The 20,814-nt window shown below is 33.8% G+C and overlaps 1 long non-coding RNA gene across 1 annotated transcript; it reads left to right on the top strand.

Moving 5' to 3' along the window:
- Positions 1 to 682: 682 nt before the first annotated feature.
- On the top strand, positions 683 to 12,379 carry LOC129230659 (uncharacterized). Its single transcript, XR_008581162.1, has 3 exons — positions 683 to 826; positions 4,721 to 5,068; positions 12,244 to 12,379. It is a non-coding gene; the product is annotated as an uncharacterized LOC129230659 (long non-coding RNA).
- The last annotated feature ends 8,435 nt before the right edge of the window (positions 12,380 to 20,814 follow it).

The raw sequence follows: 20,814 nt of genomic DNA, 5'->3' as shown, positions 1-20,814 counted from the left end.
CGGCAACCAAACTGACAAGGAGATCACCTCTGCTCTCGGCAACCCTGTTTATCAGCGAATTTATAAATATTTTTCCGTTACTGCAACCCTTTGCTTCTCTTCTGACGCAATTCAATTCTACTAAAGCACTTTTAGCAAACATTTGCTATCATAATTTTACCTCTTTATATTTTCAACAGATTTTTAACATTTACTTCCATCTCTCCTTCGTAATTTAGAAGCGAAAATCCTTCAAGAAAAGTCCACAGCTGCAACTTTGCTGTAGCAACTTTTGCCTCCTAACACCTGTCTCATACTCCTAAACGTTTAGGAATCTAGAATATTTTAGGCAAAATATATTCTAAAATATACAAATACTGACGCCTGAATAATCTCATTTCTGCCCCCTTTCTACCACTTCTTTTCTTTCCATTGTTGGACTGTCAAACCTCCAGTATTTAACAAGATAAATCAAGACTCAACTTGTATCCCAAAGTCTATCCAGATGGTAATGAACGAAAAAGAAAATCGCATTTTGGGTCAGCTCTGCCTCTTCCGTCACTTATGGTAAGACGTTCGAAGAACATGTTTTATCTCTTAGATGGCCCTGGAGTGACAATCTGCATCAAAAAATACGTAGAACTGTAATCACCCGAGGCACTGAAAATGTTGAAGATTTCTTAAACCATGAAATTAGCCATTTACATCATCCTTAGTGAATGTTAATTGAGTACCTGCTATAAAAGCTGGAGATGTTTTCAAGAACCTCACAATCTTCTCAAAACTTTGGATTTCTGGAGTTACTTGAAGGTGCTTTGCCAACTCTTCAGTCAAAATGAATTCAATGGTAAGAACATTCCTTGCTCGTTCTGTACTGAACGGTTGTTGATAAGAAATCGCGAGAACTTGGAAACTGTGACCGACTATTTTTCTGATCATTCCTACATCAGAATATATTTTTCTGATCCACCTACTGGATATATTATAATTTTATCACAAGTAGTTAAAAGTAACTTCAACAACTGGTACGCAAAAACTTTTCGGAATTAACTAAACATTGAAAACATTTGTTTTTTCCATAACAAAGTTTGTTGAATCTTAGATATGTATTCAATATAGTATTTCTTACCACGGCTTAATTTGCATGAGAGCTCACAGGAGCTCAGCTCCTATACCTTTTTTTTTTTTTTTTTTTTCAAATTTTGTATACGTTTATTCATTCAAATTCAAAAAAAAAAAAACAATCATACTGACCTAGGCAGCTTGGTACCCAAAAATATTTTTAAATTGACTAAACATTGACAAGATTTGTTTTCCACAAAATAGCTTGTTGTAGCTTAGATATTTATTCAATATACAGTGCTGGCCAAATTATTAGACTAAAGAGTTTTTTTTTTTTTTTTTTGTGCACTATTTGTACTGAAATACTATTTATTTTACTGTTAAAATACAGTACATACTGTACACTGATTATTACGTTATTTTAGCATAATTTAATATTTTCAGGTGGCAGCACTGTCTGCTTTGTTTATGTTCTTTGTTTATCTACCTACCAGGAACATAACCTCATTCAGCTTAAACAGTTCACTAGTTCTTTTTATTAGTGTGTTCTGTTATATTTAAAGTTAGTGTTAGGTAATTAGTGAGTATGTGTATGTGAGTATATATAATAGTGAGTATAAGCAATTTTTTACCTCCTTTTTTAAAAAATTAATAAATGGTGTAAACCTTGTGAAAAGTATGCCAAAAAGACTTAAAATGCTTATCAAGAACAAGGGAATTCATACTAAATATTAGATAATTATTTCACTGTTCGTTAATGTGTCTATAGTTATGTAATCAATAAAGAATTTGCTTTTAAAACAGTTTTAGTCTAATAATTTAGCCAGCACTGTAGTATTTCTTACCTCGGGTTAATTCTTATGAGAGCTCACGGGAGATCAGTTCCTACGCCTTTTTTTTCAGAATTTTGTAAATGTTTACTTATTCGAATTCAAGAGTAAAATCATACTGATCTCAGCATCTGATAAAACTTTTTAAAAGTAACTAAACATTCTTACATGACAGCTCACGAAAGCTCAGCACCTGTACCTTTTTTTTTTTTTTTTGTAAATGTTTCTTTATTCGAATTCAAAAGTGCAATCATACTGACCTCAGCAGCTGGTACCAAAAATATTTTCAAAATTAGTTAAAAATTGAAGAGATATGTTTTTCCCATAACATAGTTTGTTGGAGCTTATTCTGTATTCGATACAGCAGGGGTTCTCAAACTTTTCAACTCGATGCACCCTTTGAAGAATTAGAATTTTCTCACGGAACTCTAGCCCATCTCTATTATTTAGGTAAGTGCGTCAAATAAAGCTATTCTAAGGTTCAAAACCTAAAAATCTCCTTTTTGATAGAATTGCTCCAGTTTTTGCATATTCATCAGATGATTCATAAAAACAAAGAAAAGAGAAGTGGAAATTTAAGTTTCAATTGTGTTTTGCCGCAGTTTTAGCAAAGAGAAGTTATTTAGTCTTATTAAGAAAATGAGCTCGAATAAAGAAGACTCTAGGCGAAGATTACTTTAGGCAAAGTTAAAAACGAAAACGCCAAAAATTACTATCGAACTAAAACGAGTTGAAAGAGCCGTTAATATCAATTCATATTAAACCTAATTTGACAACCTCAAAACCATTACCAAAAATTCCATACTTACTTCCATGGAAAGAAGAAAGATCAATCGTCATATTCGGGACAACTGATAATTCGTTATTTTCTGAATTTTGTCACTCATGGGCACAATTCGTGGAGATATGTGTAGCATATGCAGCACATGATCATATCCTTCACCCGATCCTCTGGTGTCATATTATAAGAACACCGGAGTGCTAAGAAGGCTAACCACGGCCTTAACGGTGAACAATGTACTTTTCTTCGTTATCCATTCACAGGAAATAATTGACGGTACGCAGCGACATTTATCTTTGTGAATTCGTCAACTACATAAATTAGCTACAAGAGCAATAAACAACTTTTTTTTATACTAGTAACCTACAGTGAATTTAGTGAACCATGTAGAAGCAAAATTTACAGCGAAATAAGATCAGGTAGTTTTACTTCACTCTTCTGCAATAACTTTTGCCTGTTTTTAAAAAACTGCTTGCTGATACCGCTTTACCATCAGTTAGGCTTTCTGATGAAGATGAAGTCACGATCTTGCGATATTTTATTATACCACATCAAACAATAGTTGGATGTTCTTACTGGTTTATATGATTTTATTTGTCAAACTCACCTAGCATATACTATGTTAATAACATGGACAATTCACGGCGCCCTTCTCCTCTCCCTACGATACCCCAATGTGCCGCGGCATTCAAATTGAGAACTCCTGCGATATAGTATTTTGTACCAGGATTTAATTTGCATGTAATCTCACGGGAGCTTAGCTCCCAAACTTTTTTTCAGAATTATTTAAATGCTTACTTGTTTGGCAATATTCGGACTATTCACTCATAAAATAAGTTCTGAAGACAATAAGGCTCCCACACTTCTTTTGTTGAAATGTGATACAAAGAATTACGCAATTTGGAAACTTCAACCACGTGCTTGGCTTGGACAAGAACAAATTGGTTACCAGCAGACGGCGAACGTGAATCCTATTGGTTAGCTTTTTTTTTTATTTAAGAAAAAATCTCCAAATGAGGCATAGCGACAAACCATCTGGAAACCAGTTTGTTTCAATTTGGTTTATGTATTCCATGAACAGAGTATAGTGTAAAATAGGTATATAACTACAAAATGAAAAGCAATAAATTTCAGTTTTGATGAATTACACTGCTTGTACCAACTTGTTCTTGTCCAAGCCAACCCGCGTTATTGAAGTTGCCAAATGGCACAATCCTTTGTTTACATCTAGTCTATCTTTCCCGTGAATGAAGTTTAATAGTACAGCAGCTTTTTTTTTATATAATGTAATGTAACTTCCTCAATCACAGTCGCCACTTTCAAATGCAACTGCTCATCATCATGTATGTACTGTATGACCATCATTGCATGGAAAGGCTAATATCCGGTTTATAGGCGGAAATGGACGTATCTATTAGTTTATAGGGATGTTAGTTGGTTTATTTCACATGTGCACTTTTGCCTTTCTATTATTTAGCCTTAATTTTGTAAAAATGAAAATTTGCTCACAGCAACATTTTTTAAATCTAAAGTATATTCGATCTATATTCTCACGGCAAAAATTAATTCATTTATTCATTCACAACAAAGTTTTGAGCTTACCATTTTGCTTTTACGTTCCTGAATGAAATGAAAATATTTTATTTTCTTTTTGTTGTTTCCATGGTAACTATTTAGGTTTCCCCTTATTTTATTTTTGAGAATGCAATATAAATGAATAAGGCACTAGTGACATTATAAAACGCGTGCATCAAAATCCCATCGTTATTTTCCCTTCTCCCCTGTTAGATTCATTCAGATGGAATCGTCTTTACTTGGCAGATTGCCGAATTGCATACAATCCGTGGTCAAGCAGTATGTTGTGTCATGAATTCGATATGAATATCTTTAAAATAATAGTGCTGCCACAGGCATATTTGGAAATAATTTAGAACCGATTTTCTACACCCATTATCGTTCTTAACCTAATTACTGATTTGCCACGATACAAATTTAAGTTTGAATCCATTCTTTATTTCGAATTAATCCAATTAACTTCAGTGGCTAATTATATATTTCGTATTTTCAGATATCTACCTTATGCTTCTTGACTTTGTTGTTCTCAGTGGCAATAAGTGCAGGCCCTGTTACAGCAGCTGGTTATTATTCAGGCTATTATGGAAACAACTATCCTTACAGATACGGAGGTTATAATAACTTTCTAAACGGAGGACTTTATCCAGGGGTAGCTTCTCCATTGACAGCTGCTGGAACTGTTGCAGCGTACAACTATGGTGGTTATGGTGGCTTGGGATATGGATACAACTACGGGTATGGGTATCCTCTCACTTCAGGATACTATTCAGGATATCCATACGTGAAGAAATGAGAGCACGGGGATAGCTAGATGGATTTTAGCAGTCTTAATCACATACAAGTAAGTAAATTGTCTAATTAACGGGAGAAACATAACCTAGTACAGTAAAACCTTTAAAGTTGACCACCTTTGTAAGTTGATCACCTGTCTAAGTTGATCACCTGTCTAAGTTGACCACTTTTGTCAGGAACGGAATTAGTCCTATCTTACATAATGAAGGAAAACCTCTGTAACTTGACAACCTCTCTATATTGACCACCTGTCTATCTTGACCACTAATATACACCAGCTCTGGTTTGGAGTATTGTAAAAAAAAAACCTTTGTAAATTGACCACTTGGCAAAAGCATTAGATTGTACTAAAAGTTTATTCAGTTATGCGTCAAATAAGCAACCAGACATTTAAGAAAAAAACCTATGAACATTTATGTTTCCATCAAAAAACATTGGGCTAATGTTAAGTAATGCGCCTAATTTTAATAAGGAATTATTTCGTTGATAAGTAGATTACCACGGTTACAAATGTACAAAAAAAAATCAAACGAGGAATTTGAGTCACTTTTAACTTGTTATGTTTTTAGGAATTGTTAATTTCAAGTAAGTAGTTTTTCATAAGCAATGAGACTTTTTTTTTTTTTGATCGATTTACAGAAATTTTAAATTTGTATGATACCTTACACGTCATTCTGGTAAATAATCTCTAAAAATATTTAAATAACATGTTTTCTTATTGTTTTGAAGTAATGTTAAACAATGAAAGTGAGTTTAAAGTTTTCCAATTAGTTAAAAAATGAATGCATGGGGCAAGAAATGACAAAAAAAAAAGTTTTCATTACTACCCTCTATAAGTTGACCACCTGTCTAAGTTGACCACCAAAGTACTGCACCGCAAGTGGTCAACGTACACAGGTTGCACTGTACTAACTTAATTATTTCTGTTTGAGCTAAAATTCTTGCTAAATTTAAAAAATTAGCTTTTTGCTGAAAAAGCTAAAGTGATCTTGAGTATTAAGTTGCAATATTACTTTTTTTTTTTTTTTCAGGAACCACACGAATAATGTAATAATGAAAAATGCTTAATAGTCTGCTGAAATTTTAAGAAACGCCACCAAATTTAAAGACTTGGCGAGCCGTGGCGGGTGTACCATGTCGCAAATATCGCAATTACGATGGGCCCTAACGATATTTTACGTAAAAAAAAAGGGACCCTCAAAAACGCATTACGACGGACCCCCAAATGCGCGAATCTGTCACTGTTGGCAAGAAGATGGAGGGTACTACGCGACTTCACCGTCTGCAAGTGGCAGGATAACCAAACCTGCCACTAGCATGTAAAAGATACCTTTCATTTCTCATCGAAAATTGATAAATTCAGCGACTTTTCTTAAAGATAACGCCAGACTTTATGACCTCATATTTCGATAACATAGACGCGAGCAAGTTATTTATCCTTCCGAAAACACGTTCTACTATGCTGTTTATTAGATTTTTTCATTATTACACTATCGCATGGTCTCCTTGTAAGTACAGTCCAATATTAGCGGTCACCACTCGCCATGTGGCGACTAAGTAAAATAACAAGTGACAAAAAATATTAGTGTCATTCACCACCCGGTCGCCACTCTCCCCATCTTCAATTCTGATCATTAGTCAATAAAATCTCCAGAAATTTCAACCCAACAACATATCTTTCTATTCGCATAATTAACGAATGATTTCACAACTAACGTAAATGCTATAAATTAGCTATAGCAAACTTTATTTAAACTGATGCTTTTTACGTTTTAGTGAAGGTTCAAAAACAAGTTTTTTGTGAAGTTACTTTTTTTTTGTTTATAAAAAAAGTGGCAACTAAAAAAAAAAAAGAGTGGATACTAATAAAGTTGCTTCTACTCGCCACTGGCGACAAAAATTCTCAATCTTGATTTTTACTTTTAGGAAGTAAGACACTTCGTCAATGTTTTTCTCAATGAACATTTTAATTTGTTTAGTTTCCTTTCTTTCTTTTTACTAATTTATTTTTTATCTACCCTGATCTTTAACCTCTCTGTCACAAGACGACAAACAACACAGTAAAATGAAGAACAATAAAAACATGACGCAATCGGAAACACACAAACAATGGAAGAAGATATACTTACTATCTGCCAACGGTTACTATGGAATTGACAAATGCCCAGTTAAGACGAGTCTATCTGAATAAGGGGGAAAAGCACATTTTTGATGTGCTTGTTGAGCTCATTTCAATGTGACACTGCTTAATTTAGTAGCTAACACACATCTGCAAAGCTGGCATCCCTGAAAACTAATAGACCATTTCCCCCTGTAAACCGGATGTTAAACTTTCCATCTTATTGGTGGTCAGACAGTAGAGTAAATATATAAATAAATTGATAATAAAGACTGCAATTCCAAACACATACCCATTTCAAAATTATCATATTTTTTAGGGGTGTTTTTAAATTTTTAATCGAAGTTTAAAGCTAGGGTTGTATTTCATTTACACTGCATCCCATATGAACAAAATATTGTAATTGCTGGCATGTTTCTAGATATTATGGCAGTATTACGGGGTAGCTAAGATTGAGAAAAAATAGTAATTTTTAAAGCCTACGAATTTGTTGCTTATGCCTTCCATTAAAATCTAAAGAGAAAAGAAACTTAGGAAATGAGTGTTTCATACATAAATTTAAAAAGAAACTGCAATGCTCCTATCGGAAAGAACGAACGTCCATGATGTACTGGAAATTCGTCCTTTTTAATCTAGCAAAAAGAAAGTAAATTGTTTAGATAATGAAGAATAATTATCCAATTTCAAATATTACTTTCCTGCAATAGTAAAAAGTAATGTTGTTGCTGTTTTGTGCCAGTTAGACTGGCAACTTGTGGTGCGCTGCTTCACTTTTCAAACTGTACCGTAATTAGGTGTGAAGTCCGACTTCCACAGTACATACATGCCATAGGGACCCGTTTATGGGGTAGGCAACCATTCACAGCACAACACATTCACACAAAGGAAGGACGAGGACGGGAGAGAGAGAGCACATCCATGCCCGAACTGGGATTCGAACCCGGACCACCTCCTCGCTATCAGACTCCTCTGACCATTAGACAAGGTTGGTAGCAGCAAAAAGTAACAAACTAATAAATAAACAAAAGCATGAAAGCAAGTCCTATGTCGTAATTTAATGTATCAAGAAAAAAATAAATAAATAAAACGGAAAGTAAGATGAACTATTCAGTAAATTACCGCCACTTAGCCAGAGCTAAAGCAGAAATACATGAAATACACCGCCAGCTGAGTCATTTCCAGCCGAGGACTGCAGTTTCGTGCTTATTAGCACTCATCAGCCCGGCGTAGGAAAGTAACTGAGCTGGAGATGGAAAACCTCTTAAGGAAGCCAAGAGTGCGAAACAAACTGGTAGCTAATATAGAGTTAGCAGACCAGACGAGTGACCGAAGCAATGGTTCGGTAATTTACTGAATTTACCTTGTCTCGCGTTCAATCTTCGAGTTGAACCGAACCATTGCTTCGGTCACTCGTCTGGTCTGCTAATTCTATATTAGCTACCAGTTTGTTGGGCACCTCTTGGCTTCCTTAAGAGGTTTTCCATCTCCAGCTCAGTCACTTTCCTATGCCGGGCTGATGAGTACTAATAAGCACGAAACTGCAGTCCTCGGCTGAAAATGAGTTGAGCTGGCGGTGTATTTCATGTAAGATGAACTAGCTCAAAAAGTATTTTGCAGTAAAATGTTTTCAAGTAGGGTTATGGTAAGGGGATATGCGTGTTTCTACCTGTTTGGCCGACACCCCCCCCCCCCTCCCTTCCCATACCTTTTAAGAAAATAGTTCATTTTGTTCCAAATAATTTTGGTTTGAAAGGTATTGGTGGGGACTCCCCGATTTGAGGGGAGGAGAGGGGGGGTCAGGTTCAGGAAATTCAGAGTTTGTGACAAGAAGGAGTAAAAGGGGGGGGGGGTAATAAGAAATGTTTCATCACACATTTTGGTTGAAACAAAAGCATATTTTTATGAGACTTGGTGTAATGTAGTAAGACCCCAGTAGCGGATTTTTTTTTTCTCAGCAGTCTGACACCCTGACCAAAAATCAAAAAATAGTCTACACAATAAACCGACGGCAGAAAGGAATGCTTACAAATTAGATGCTAATACAAATGCTAATACTACCTGTGGATTTTATCCTTAGAAAATACAGTAAAAATCTTCATTAGGGTCATTCCATAGAAATGTCAACCTCAACATCAGAAATTTTTTTTCCACAAAGCCCTAATTGTGACCTATCATTTCATTCAGCATACTTTCTAGTACATGAACCCAGTAACAGTTTTAAAAAATTTCATTCGGTGATTTTCTTCTGGCTCTAAACATGCGAGGTTGTAGAAAAGGTTTAGCATACGCAAAAAACATGCGTCTAAGTTTTCTTGCGTAGTGTAAAAATTTTTTCAAAATTTTTAAAAGAACTATGTTTATTCTAAAAGATTAGATGTTGGCCTAATGAAATTGACTGCTCTTTTTGTATACATTATAAGATAAGTATTTTAATTAATTTGGTTATTTCACTGAAAATATTTACGTTACGTTAGTCACGAAAATGTACTATTTTCTGCTTAAAAACTAAACTAGCTGATTGAACCAAACAGCACTTTTTATTTTGTTACATATGTGTCATATCTACTTGAAAAGTGCAAAATATTTATTTTAGTATCAGTAGATATAAAATAATTAGTGTGACTAACGTAACATTTGAACTGTGACTAACGTAACAGTTTGCATGTGACCAACGTAACATTTTAGAAATGGCTACTAGTATTTAAAACTTATTTAATTTAATGTATATTTTCATGGACAGTTTTGAATAATTAGACATTCTATATTGATTAAAATTGAAAAGAGTGAAAAATACCAGTAATATTACATAGTAGACCTTCTGTCTACTTAGAAAAATACTTCTTTGAAGGTAGAAAGAAACTTCCAATTTAAAGAATTATTATAAAAAAAAAGGTGAGTAAAGCAAAAAAGCAAAATTAGTATTCTGTTGAATGTGCATTCAACACAAGAATCCAAGCTAAAGAATTAACAAAAATAGAAAGACAGTCTTAACAAAGGAAAACGTCTCTATTTTTTAGAAAATACAACTCCACCTATTATTAAAATGAAGTAATGGCAGCTCGTTGGAAAACATTTGAAGATTTTACATGATACAGTGACAATAAGCGCTGCTGCCATATATTTCAGGAAATGCAGGAATGATCATTTTCAAATTCAAACATTTGCGGAGATATCTGGCATTAAACTGCGTTCTGCAAAAATGTTCGAATGTTTTTTGTTTTTTTTTTCAATATTACATTTTAATTCAGGAGGTACAATACTATTCGTTCGATGAATCAGTAAACCTTAAAAAAAATATATGCCGTTCAAAAGTGCTACGGAGTTTCTTATAACGATAACTAGTATATCGGCAGAATAATAGAATTTGGTGAAACTATCAACTTGTATAAAGTTAACTTTTTAAAAGAGAGATATTTAAGATTTAATTAGCCCAAAAAAAGATGTTATTCAGTTAGTAAAAGCAGTTTTTTTATTTGTTTATTCATTTTTTTAGCACATTCAAATTGAGTTAATTGAACTGAATCCTTCCTTTCAATTTCTTACACTAATATAGAAAAAAAAAACATAATGCAACATAAAGAAGGTTTCTAAAAAGTGTAAAAGTAATATAAGAGCAAGAGATTAATCACAAAAAGTTTTTTATATGCATTCATTGCTTGTTATTCGATGGTTACGTTAGTCACACACAATTTTTCGTAAAAGTACCATTAAGGGCCAAAAAAGATTCATCTGTAATAAATCTGTAGTATGTTTTAAAAAAAAGACTGTTTACCTCTTACAAATATATCTGCCAATTTTAAATGCCTGCGTAAGTTTCAGAAAAATGTGCCTCGTAACAGAGGCATTGTTTCTCAGGGTTGCAAAAATGTTACGTTAATCACGATGCCTTTTTTGGTGACAAAATACCTGCCAGCGCTTATTTTGCTTCAAATTCTTGGTAGAAATGAAAAATAGTCACCTTGTACATTTTAAATCTGCATATTAAACCAAAAAGACATTTGTTTTTACTCCCGGTGTAAGTAAAAAGAGTAAGAAAATCAGCTGCAAATGTTAAGTTAGTCACTATGGAATGACCCATTACCTAAAATTTGCCCTCTAAGCGAACTGTTTTTGCTTATTGCTCCTCTAAATTTTCATAAAAAGATTAATCTTCCTTGACTTTTCCTAAATCATAGTGCTGTATTATATAGGAAAGTTTTCAAGAAATAGTATTTTTTTAAACCCAAACTAAAGGGAAGTTTGAACTCGAAGTGGAAGTTTAAAGGGAAGTCCAAACCTAAAAGCGTGGAAGTGTCATTTTGATCCCTTTGAGAAAACAGAAATGCAAATACATTTATTAATACTGAAACAGAGCGAGCACTTAAAAATGCCTCATGGTACATATCATTGCAAGAACTTAAAGCATTCATAATGTTTTTGCACATAAAGGGGAATGCTAGCCTCTAGTTTCTGAAAGGGAACCGAGACGGTGCTAGTTATTTTATGGGCATTTTAAACCTTTTAAAAAATACTTCATTATGAATCGTTATTATGGTTAGATAGTAAGCAGAAAAATTAACTCCTAAGAAGAGGTGTCTGCATAAAACGTTGATTGTATGGCCTTTGTATTTATGGATAAGATATCAGAAGCATCCTCAAAAAGAAAAGAAAATGAATGCGAGCGTTTGAGATTTTGATGAGAAAAACATAAATAAACTTTTCTTTTTCTTAGTGCATAATCATCCAATGAGTTTAAGTTGAAGTCAGAGTAGACATAAAATAGTTCTGTTGTGATCCTTTTAAATCGGGTTTCGTTGTTACAACCCTATTAAAAGTCCATTTTCGGAATTTTTATTATTAACACTCAAACCTGTTTTTGTGCGACAGATAGGGACCGCATAAAAAAAATTCGCTCAAAATTACCCTATTAAGAACCCGTTTTAAAGATAAGCTATTCAATAGAGTCTCAATTTGATTGAAACTCTCATGTACCGCATAAAAAAAAATAATAAATAATTAAATCTGGCCAAAAAAAAAAAAAAAAAGACCGCACAAAAACAGGTTTGAGTGCATTTATTTTGTAATTTTTTCTTAATTATTAATGATTCGTATTATTTTATTTTCAGGCAGTGATGAGATGAGAAGTTGAGCAGATTTACTATTGAATTTGCTGTTGAAATGGATAAAAGCATCACCGTACTTGAAGAAAAACGAGTATTTAAGTGGAAATTGATGCTGCTTTTGTGAAGCACTGTAAATAGCCTGTATGTGTGATAAGACAAAAATAAATCTTTTATTTTTTGTTTAAAATAACTTTGATTTCATTCCTTCTTAAAATAATGTCCTTTTACTATAATTACGAACGGAGAATGTAAGAAGAATTTTGGTTAAAAAAAATGTTATAACCTTCAAATCTGATTTCTCAAAAAAAAAAAAAAAAAAAGTAAGGAATGTGGGACAAAATGAAATAGTTAAGGTCACTTACTTTTTTCGAAGTGAACAAACTGGAATCTTGCTTTGAAAATTACAGTACATAAAGAAGTAACAATTTGTTAATAAAATTTGCATTGATACGTTATTTTTATTTTTGCCAGTCAATGAGTACCTTCAAAATAAAGTAGAAAATTTTCGCTCTTATTTTTCATGGGCTAAGTGAGAAATAAAATATTTTTCTAGTAAAATATTTTTATTTGGTTATTAAAAATATGTTTATTCAAATGAATGAATAACTAAAAAATTAATGAATGGATAATGGGACCACAAACGAATATATAAATTATTAACTAGCATATGAGAAAAAAATAACTGACTGAATAAAAGGGTGAATAAATGAGAAAATAAGTGACTGAATGAATGAATCAAAGAATTATTAAACGGAGGAATGTAAACGAATTAATTAATAAAATCACACATAAGTGATTTAATAAATGTTCGAATAAGTGAAAGAAATGCACTACTTCGCCTTGTCACATCCATTGTTGCGCCGCATGCACTTGACTGATTGGAGCAATACATTTAAAATAAAAATTAGCTTAATATTAAATAAATAAATAATGCACCAATTATTTATAGGTGTCATTTAATATTTTAAATGTGTTAAAAACAAGATCACAATAACAAAAATAACTTTTGACTTACAACGAAATATTACTATATGAGTAGTAGTTTTTTAATATTGCTTGTAATATCATATGCTTTGATCCTCAGAGGTAACTTTTTCCTGACTGGAATAAACTATGTGTATTACTACGTAATTAAAATTTCACCAGTATGCACCAGATGCAGATGAAATACTTCACCATTTCACTTTGTCTCACATTCCTCTACTTTTTCACTGCTCTGTTGTATTTGTAGCTTCTTAACGAATAACAGTGTGTAAAACAAACAAAAAAAAAAAAAAAAGATAAATTAATTTGAATTATGATATTTTGAATTCAAATAATGTTTTTCGCAATCACGAGGGTGTGTGTGTGTGTGTGTGTGTGTGGGTATGTGTGTGTGTATAGGTATGTGTATGCATGCATGTGTGTTTGTGTCTGTATGCAGGCATGTGTGTGTGTGTGTGTATGCGTGGGTGTTTGTGTCTGTGTGCAGGCATGAGTGTGTGTGTGTATGTGTGTGTGCGTGTGCATTTTTGTCTGTGTGCAGGAATGAGTGTGTGCAGGTGTGTGTATGTATACGTGTGTATGTTGGATATGGACGTAACCTGGAGACAGTTTTCACTAGAGGAGCAGCATTGTGAGGCCAGTCGACGGTGGTGCTGCAGAGGGAGGCGGTGGGAAAATAAAATCATAGGAACATCAAAACAGTCAAATGAGAACAATAAGCAATCGTGATTGCTCAAAAAAAAAAAGCAATCGCGATTGCTCAAAAAAAAAAAAAAAAAAACATAACAAAACTCTAAAACACATTAAAAAGTAATTATAAATGATGAGTAGGTGTTGCTATTTGAAGGCCTACTAAAATCCATACCGTTGATTTCTGAGAAAGAAACATGCTTTATATCCAAAAAAGAAAATATGTACTTAAAATATTTTATTGAATTTTTCAAACAGAAAATAAAGCTTTTCTATTACTTAACAATGGGGTAGTTTCCTTCAGTCAAAAGTACTACTTTCAGTCACTGAAATTGATAGAATAAGCAAAAAAAAAAAAAACATTGGGCGAGAAAAAACTTTCATTTTCCCAACGCTTAATTTTTAATTTTTTTTTTTTAAATATCCGATTTTGAAAATAAGGCGTGGTCTTTATGACGTCACGAATGATGTACTTTGCTGCATATTGCGCTCTACGCTTGCTATCAATCAGTCGTTGCCAGTACTCGTGAGTAAAGATGCGAATTAAATATTACACTCTGTGAAAATGGCATTTCCTCATTTGCGATGTCATCGGCAGAAGCGTAAACAATGAAAGCGGACCGATTAAAATAATTTTTAAAAATATTAAACTTAGACAAATTATTTAAAAAACGGTAACATCCTATGTTTTAAAGCATGCTCTTTCAGAAACAAACACTTTTAAAATTTCGGAAACGATCCCATTTACAATCCTTGTCAATTTTTGTTTTAAATGATGATAGTTTCACTTCCGTTGTTTATAAATTATTTATTATATAATTTTTTACTCACCCATATGGGTTAAATTCCGCTATTTTAGTTTTTATACTGCCGATTATAGTGGTCGCGATTTATATATGTCACTATGAACAATTGATTACGGAGCATTTCTTCGAAATTTTTAGAAATTGAAGTTCTGAAAATGCAACTTTAGACCGTCTTTTAGCGATTTCAGAGAAGAGCGAGGTTCGAAGGTTTTTCCTGATTGTTTTTTTTTTTTTTTGAAATTAAAATCCTTTTATAGGCTATATTTCATAGCGTTAGGGGAAGGAGTGGGGTTTGGATCCCTATCAAGGAAATTATTCGAAATTGGAAGTCCTAAATATGCGATTTTGGGCCGCCTTTAATGACCTTTAAGGGAGAGATAGAGATCGGTACCCTCCTCCCGAAATTTTTAGAAATTGAAGTTCTTTAAATACGATTTCAGGATATCTTTGTTGACGTTATAGGAAAGGGCTTTGGGGCTTTCCCGCCGGAATTTGACCTTCTTTTAAATGTAATTTTATAGGTAGAGCATCAGTCACAAAAAGTAGGGCATTGCCTCCTAATACCACCAGCAGGTTACTACCCTGAAGCCATGCAGTGGATATAGATCACTTGTGGCTGTAAATTTAAAACCAACTTTTGAAGTCCACCTAACCCCCCCCCCTCATATTCGACACACTGCAAAGCAGTCCTCTTGAATCCTGAAAAAGTAATTCTAGTCGGACGAGAACATCTTTCAGTACAACAAATAGTTTTTGTCTTAATATTTAGAGTTTTATCAAGACCTGCAAATTTCTGAAAAATGTCACAACCCTCATTGACACTCATTAAGCAAATATAAACTTGTCTTCACAAAAGCACTCGCCCCACTCCCCTAAACAAATGACACACTTAAACACAAATTATTGGGGGGGGGGGCAATCCCCTCCTTCCTCCCCAAGTCACATGGAGTCGGCGCTAATGATTGCAACTGCTCCTCTTCTGCACATAAAAAACAATGTTACTAATAAAAATGCGCCCAAAAATAATGCAACATCGGGTTTCAATAAAGTTGATTTTATCATTTGTTACTTTTGCACAAAGGTAAGTGCTTCACTATTCATTTTTATTCAATTTATTTTGGAATTTTCGAACAAATTTCATCTTACGCAATTTCTCTCTTTTTCTCCATTTTAACTAATTTAATTGATTATCGCTCTTCAAATTGATTGTTTTCATTTCTTCTATTTTTAGCAACTTTGAATGAGAAGAAATGATTGTGATTTCATTACAAATATCCTAAAATAAATACACGAAGTAAAACATTTTTCGAGTCCTGAACGAAACTTCTTTTCCTTCGAGACTCATGTTTGGCATATTTCTCGAAAATTGTTCGAGAAAACAATCACACAAGCTCTAAAATTACAAATTGATGCCACAAGATCGCCAAAGAAGTAAAGAGATTTATTTTTATATGTATTGTGTTTAAATCAAGAACTTTGAGAAAGATAATTAGTCTACGTTTCACTAATTTTTAACTACTGAACTTTGGGAAAAGTAGGAAAGTCCGGAGTCTCGATTATACAAGAGTCAAAACCATTCCAAAATTTCTAACATGTCAAACGTTCACGTCCGGAATTTCAAGCATGTATTTTGATTCCGTATTACCAAAAATGTTTTGAAAAAGTGGTTTTGAAGCTAAATAAATAAAATATAAGTGTTTTCTTTACTAATAATAAAGCTGAAAGTCTGTATATGTCTGGATATCTGGATATCTGGATCTTTTGATGTCTGTTACGCGCATAGCGCCTAGACTGTTTGGCCGATTTCCATGAAATTTGGCACAAAATTAGTTCGTAGCATGGGAGGGAGCACGTTGAAACGATTTGTCGAAAATTCGATTTTGTTCTTTTTCTATTCCAATTTTGATAACATTTTATTGAGAAAATTATCATAACATGGACGAATAAATTATCATAACATGGACGAGTAAATTATCATAACGTGGACGAGCAAATTACCATAACATGGGCGAACAAATCAACATTGCAAGTTGGCGCGAAATTCATCATCCATTAGTTGTAAATAAACAGGCGAACCAAATGACCTTTTAATTTTCTACTACGGGCAAAGCCGGGCAAGTCAATTCTAGAGAATTATGAGTTCTGTTCCAAATTTTGTTTGAAACCTTCAAAGGCTGTGGAATTATTAGCGTACATCCAACCGCAGGAACTCACATACATTGAGGTTCATGAGCTTATATATATATATATTTTAGCGTACATAGAAAAAATAATTTATATCATGTCGATCGTTTATTATTATTGTTATTATTATTTTTATTATTTCACTGAAAGCTTAAAGCTCAGAAACTTAGTATCTTAAGATCTATTCGTGATACTGAATAGATTTTTAATTTTTTCAATAAAATGCTTCAATGAAAAATATTTTAGTAAAATTATAGTGTTTTGAAAAAAGGTGATCTGAAAGAATAGAACAAAAATCGTTTAAAAGTGTTAAATACAATTTTATTTGTTTCAATGTATAAATTATTTTTGGTTTCATTAATTATTAAAGTAAAAACTTAATCTGGGAAATAAAATATCAAGACATAATTTTAAATAATTCAAAGCTTTACTTCATGGCGAAATTTACTTGCGAAAAGATAACCAATAACTGAATAAAGTTCTGTTACTTACAATGAAAGAATTAGTTAGTATTCATTAAATGCTCAACAAATTCCGAACAACCCTTTAAAAAAATGCGAAACGTCACTGGTTATTTCAGTGGAACGTTTCGGGATCTCACAGGTTTTCACCTATTTCCCCGTAAAATCAAGTATTTTTGCTAAAACGTTTCCTGAACTGCTACAAGTTGCACGAGTTCAGACTTTTCAGTGCTGTGAAAAATATTTTTAGCTACCAGTTTATAGATTGAATGAACATGTTTATTAAGCGTATAAATTTAAGTTCGACTATGGTCCGTCCAGATTGATTAAGCTCTCAGTGAGAGTGAATGAGTCACCGGATAGCTGCAGGCAGGAATTGCAGGCAAGGGATATGCTTGGTTCTTACTTGCAATTCACTCTTAGCTTTGGCCATGGTTGCTCTAATGCTTCTGGAGCATTCTTGGTAAATCAAGAAGGTTCTAATCAATTACATTAAATCTACTTCATTTTTCTAGAAGGTTCCCGAGACATGACTAGCTTAACAGGAAAGATTTCCCAATTCTTCAGAAAGTTTCATGGATAATTTCAGAAAGGTTACTGTCTTTTAGCGGAAAAAAATCCTGGTTTTCGCACATCAGCTGCCTAATACTTTCCAGGAACGTTTCTGAATCGTTTTTACAGTGAAAATAATTTGAATTAATAATAAAAAAAATTAATTTGAATTCTGAAATTTTGAATTCAAATTATGTTTTTCGCAATCACGAACTGAGACAGGACCCTACTCATTGGAGTTATAGTTTCTAGAAACAGCTCCTGGTCCGGCCTCCCCAAGCCAGCCTTTCCTCCTGGCCCGTTTCGTGTGCATAGTTGTGTGTGTAAGTGTGTAGGCTTGTGTGTGTGCGTAGACCTGTGGGTATGCACGTAGGCGTGTGTGTATGTGTGTGAGTGTGTGAGCGTGCGTGTGTGTAGGACATGGACGCCTCCGAACAGGAGAATCGGATAGCTGAGGAGCGGAGCAGCCGCGCCGCGCCGCCTGCAGAGGACGGTGGGTGGTGGTGCTGCAGAGGCTTCTGGTCCAAGCTGAAAAAGGCACGGAACATCAAAAACGGTCAAATGAGAACAATAAGCAATCGTGATTGCTCAATAAAATAAGATATACAGCGCTAAATATGATTATTTTAGTACAAAGAACTCCAATGGCCGCAAATGAGGAAGATTTAAAAGATGCAGACGAGTTTCAAGGAAAATTGCCTCCTTCGTCAGTACCCAGTATGGAAGTTTTTTTTTTTTATATATATATAAATGAACTTTTTTGAAATACATATCTACTGACTTTTAAATCTGCAAGATGGAAAACTACAACATATATAAAACAAAACATTTATATTTTCGAAATTTACTGAAATCCCATGGGTATACATTTTACTTTTACATATAAAACAGTCTTGAATAACCGTTATACTGCTGATTTAGATCAATTTTCGTAAACTAGCCAAAAAAAATATTATTTGAAAAAGAAGTTGGAATCACTAAATGGCAGCGACTATTTAAAGTTGACTGAGGAAGAATCGTTATTACTTCATCCTCAGCAATTATTCGAACATCATCTGCGCCAGGCCAGTAAAAAGGGTCACTATTTCTATTTGTTATTACAAACTCAGTAGTATTTTTTTTAGATTTGCATCATCAAATCCCAAACTTCGAGCTACATAATACTTTATGGTTTACTGTGATACGAGTTTCAAATACATAGTCACCAGCTTTCTCCATTTATATAGTGAACTATCAATTGAATGGCTGGCGGGAAAACCCTGTATGTTGAAAGCAAAAATTTTTCATTAGCGCCAAAAAACGAACCTGCTTAGTGCAATATACTAAACAAGCCACGGAGAGCATTATGCATCGTTTTTCCATTCAATTACCTTCTCATTTCCTACTGCAAGGAATCCCCGAAGCAGGTTTGCAACACAACTTTCTTCCTTACATTTTGAACACTTTATTTACAAAGCCAATGCCAATTAGCGCATTCTCTGACAGTTTAAACGAACTAAAAACACAGGTGATTCACTCTCTGGACTATATTCCTCATTTTTATTCTAAAACGAGCTGATGTGTGCATCCCATGACTTCCTTTTACTCCAATTTTAATGTCATTTTCCCATTATTGGCAATTTTAATGTGATTCAATAGTTTACTCTCTAAATATCACCACCAGTGGCCAAATTGAAACCAGATTTTTTAAAAAAAATCCCCAAATTTGTCACCAAGTTGGCGACCAAAAGGCCGGCGATATATCGCCAAGTGTCCGCCAAATTATAATACCACTTGAGTATACCTCGAAACTAACAATGATTCCCCCCCCCCTCAAAAGAAAGGGGCAAAAGACCCCTTCAGAAACACTCGAATGCAACCAAAAGGGGGGGTGCACTGCACAACTAGACCCCACTAGGAGTCTACGTACCAAATTTCAACTTTCTACGACATACCGTTCTTGAGTTATGCGACAAACATACGCACATACACACATCCGCTCATACATACATACATACATACGCACATAAGCACTTACACGCATCCGCACATACGCACATCCGCAAATACGCACATACATACATACGTACATACGGACGTCACGAGAAAAGTCTTTGTAATTAACTCGGGGAATGTCAAAATGGATATTTCGAGTGTTTATACGTTTTTAGGCAGTTATCCGCGTGTGGTCGGGTTGGAAAAAAAACTCAACATTAATTCGGGGGTGAGCAAAATGGAAATTAAGGCCGAATTTTGAGTAAAAATTTTTTTCGCGAATACAATGCTTTCTTTTTTGTAAAAGAAAATGAAAAAAGTTAAAAACCAACGAACAACGTTTTTCTCGCCATCCATTCAATTCCTTGTAGATCTTCATAGTTATCCTGTATTTAAATAATAGACATTTTTCATCCGAGTTTTCTTTCGATTTTAAAATAGTCATTTTTATAGAGTGACCCACTTACCCCATTGTGGGAGAAAACACTTACTCCTTATAGGGAAAATTTGTGAGGTATGTAGAAAAACTTCCTTTTATACATTTATGATTTATACTTAGGGAAAAAAATCTTATTGCAGCATGCACCTTAGGATCAACTATACATGAATGCTCAACGAACTTTTCAAAATATATAAAAACTAACGTGGAAACACTTCTTTGAAAATGTAGCTTGAACTCCACAAAAGAAGTTTTTTGGAAACTTTATCTGACATGACCCAGAAAAAAATTTCATGCAGTCCAAATATATTCAAATCCAACCACTGAAGAAATGTGACAAGATCAGTGCAAAAAAAGTATAAAAGTCACATGTATATTTCAGTTTTAGAAGGGGGGGCATTGCTCCAGCGACCCTCTTCCCCCGACCAGCCCTGTATAGGATGTGAGATTTTTAACAGCACCAAATAAGCATTCTAGAGTGGCT

This window comes from Uloborus diversus, chromosome 9, assembly GCF_026930045.1.
Source record: "Uloborus diversus isolate 005 chromosome 9, Udiv.v.3.1, whole genome shotgun sequence".
In the NCBI taxonomy this organism is placed as follows: domain Eukaryota; kingdom Metazoa; phylum Arthropoda; class Arachnida; order Araneae; family Uloboridae; genus Uloborus; species Uloborus diversus.
This window is presented reverse-complemented; position numbering and strand designations above follow the sequence as displayed.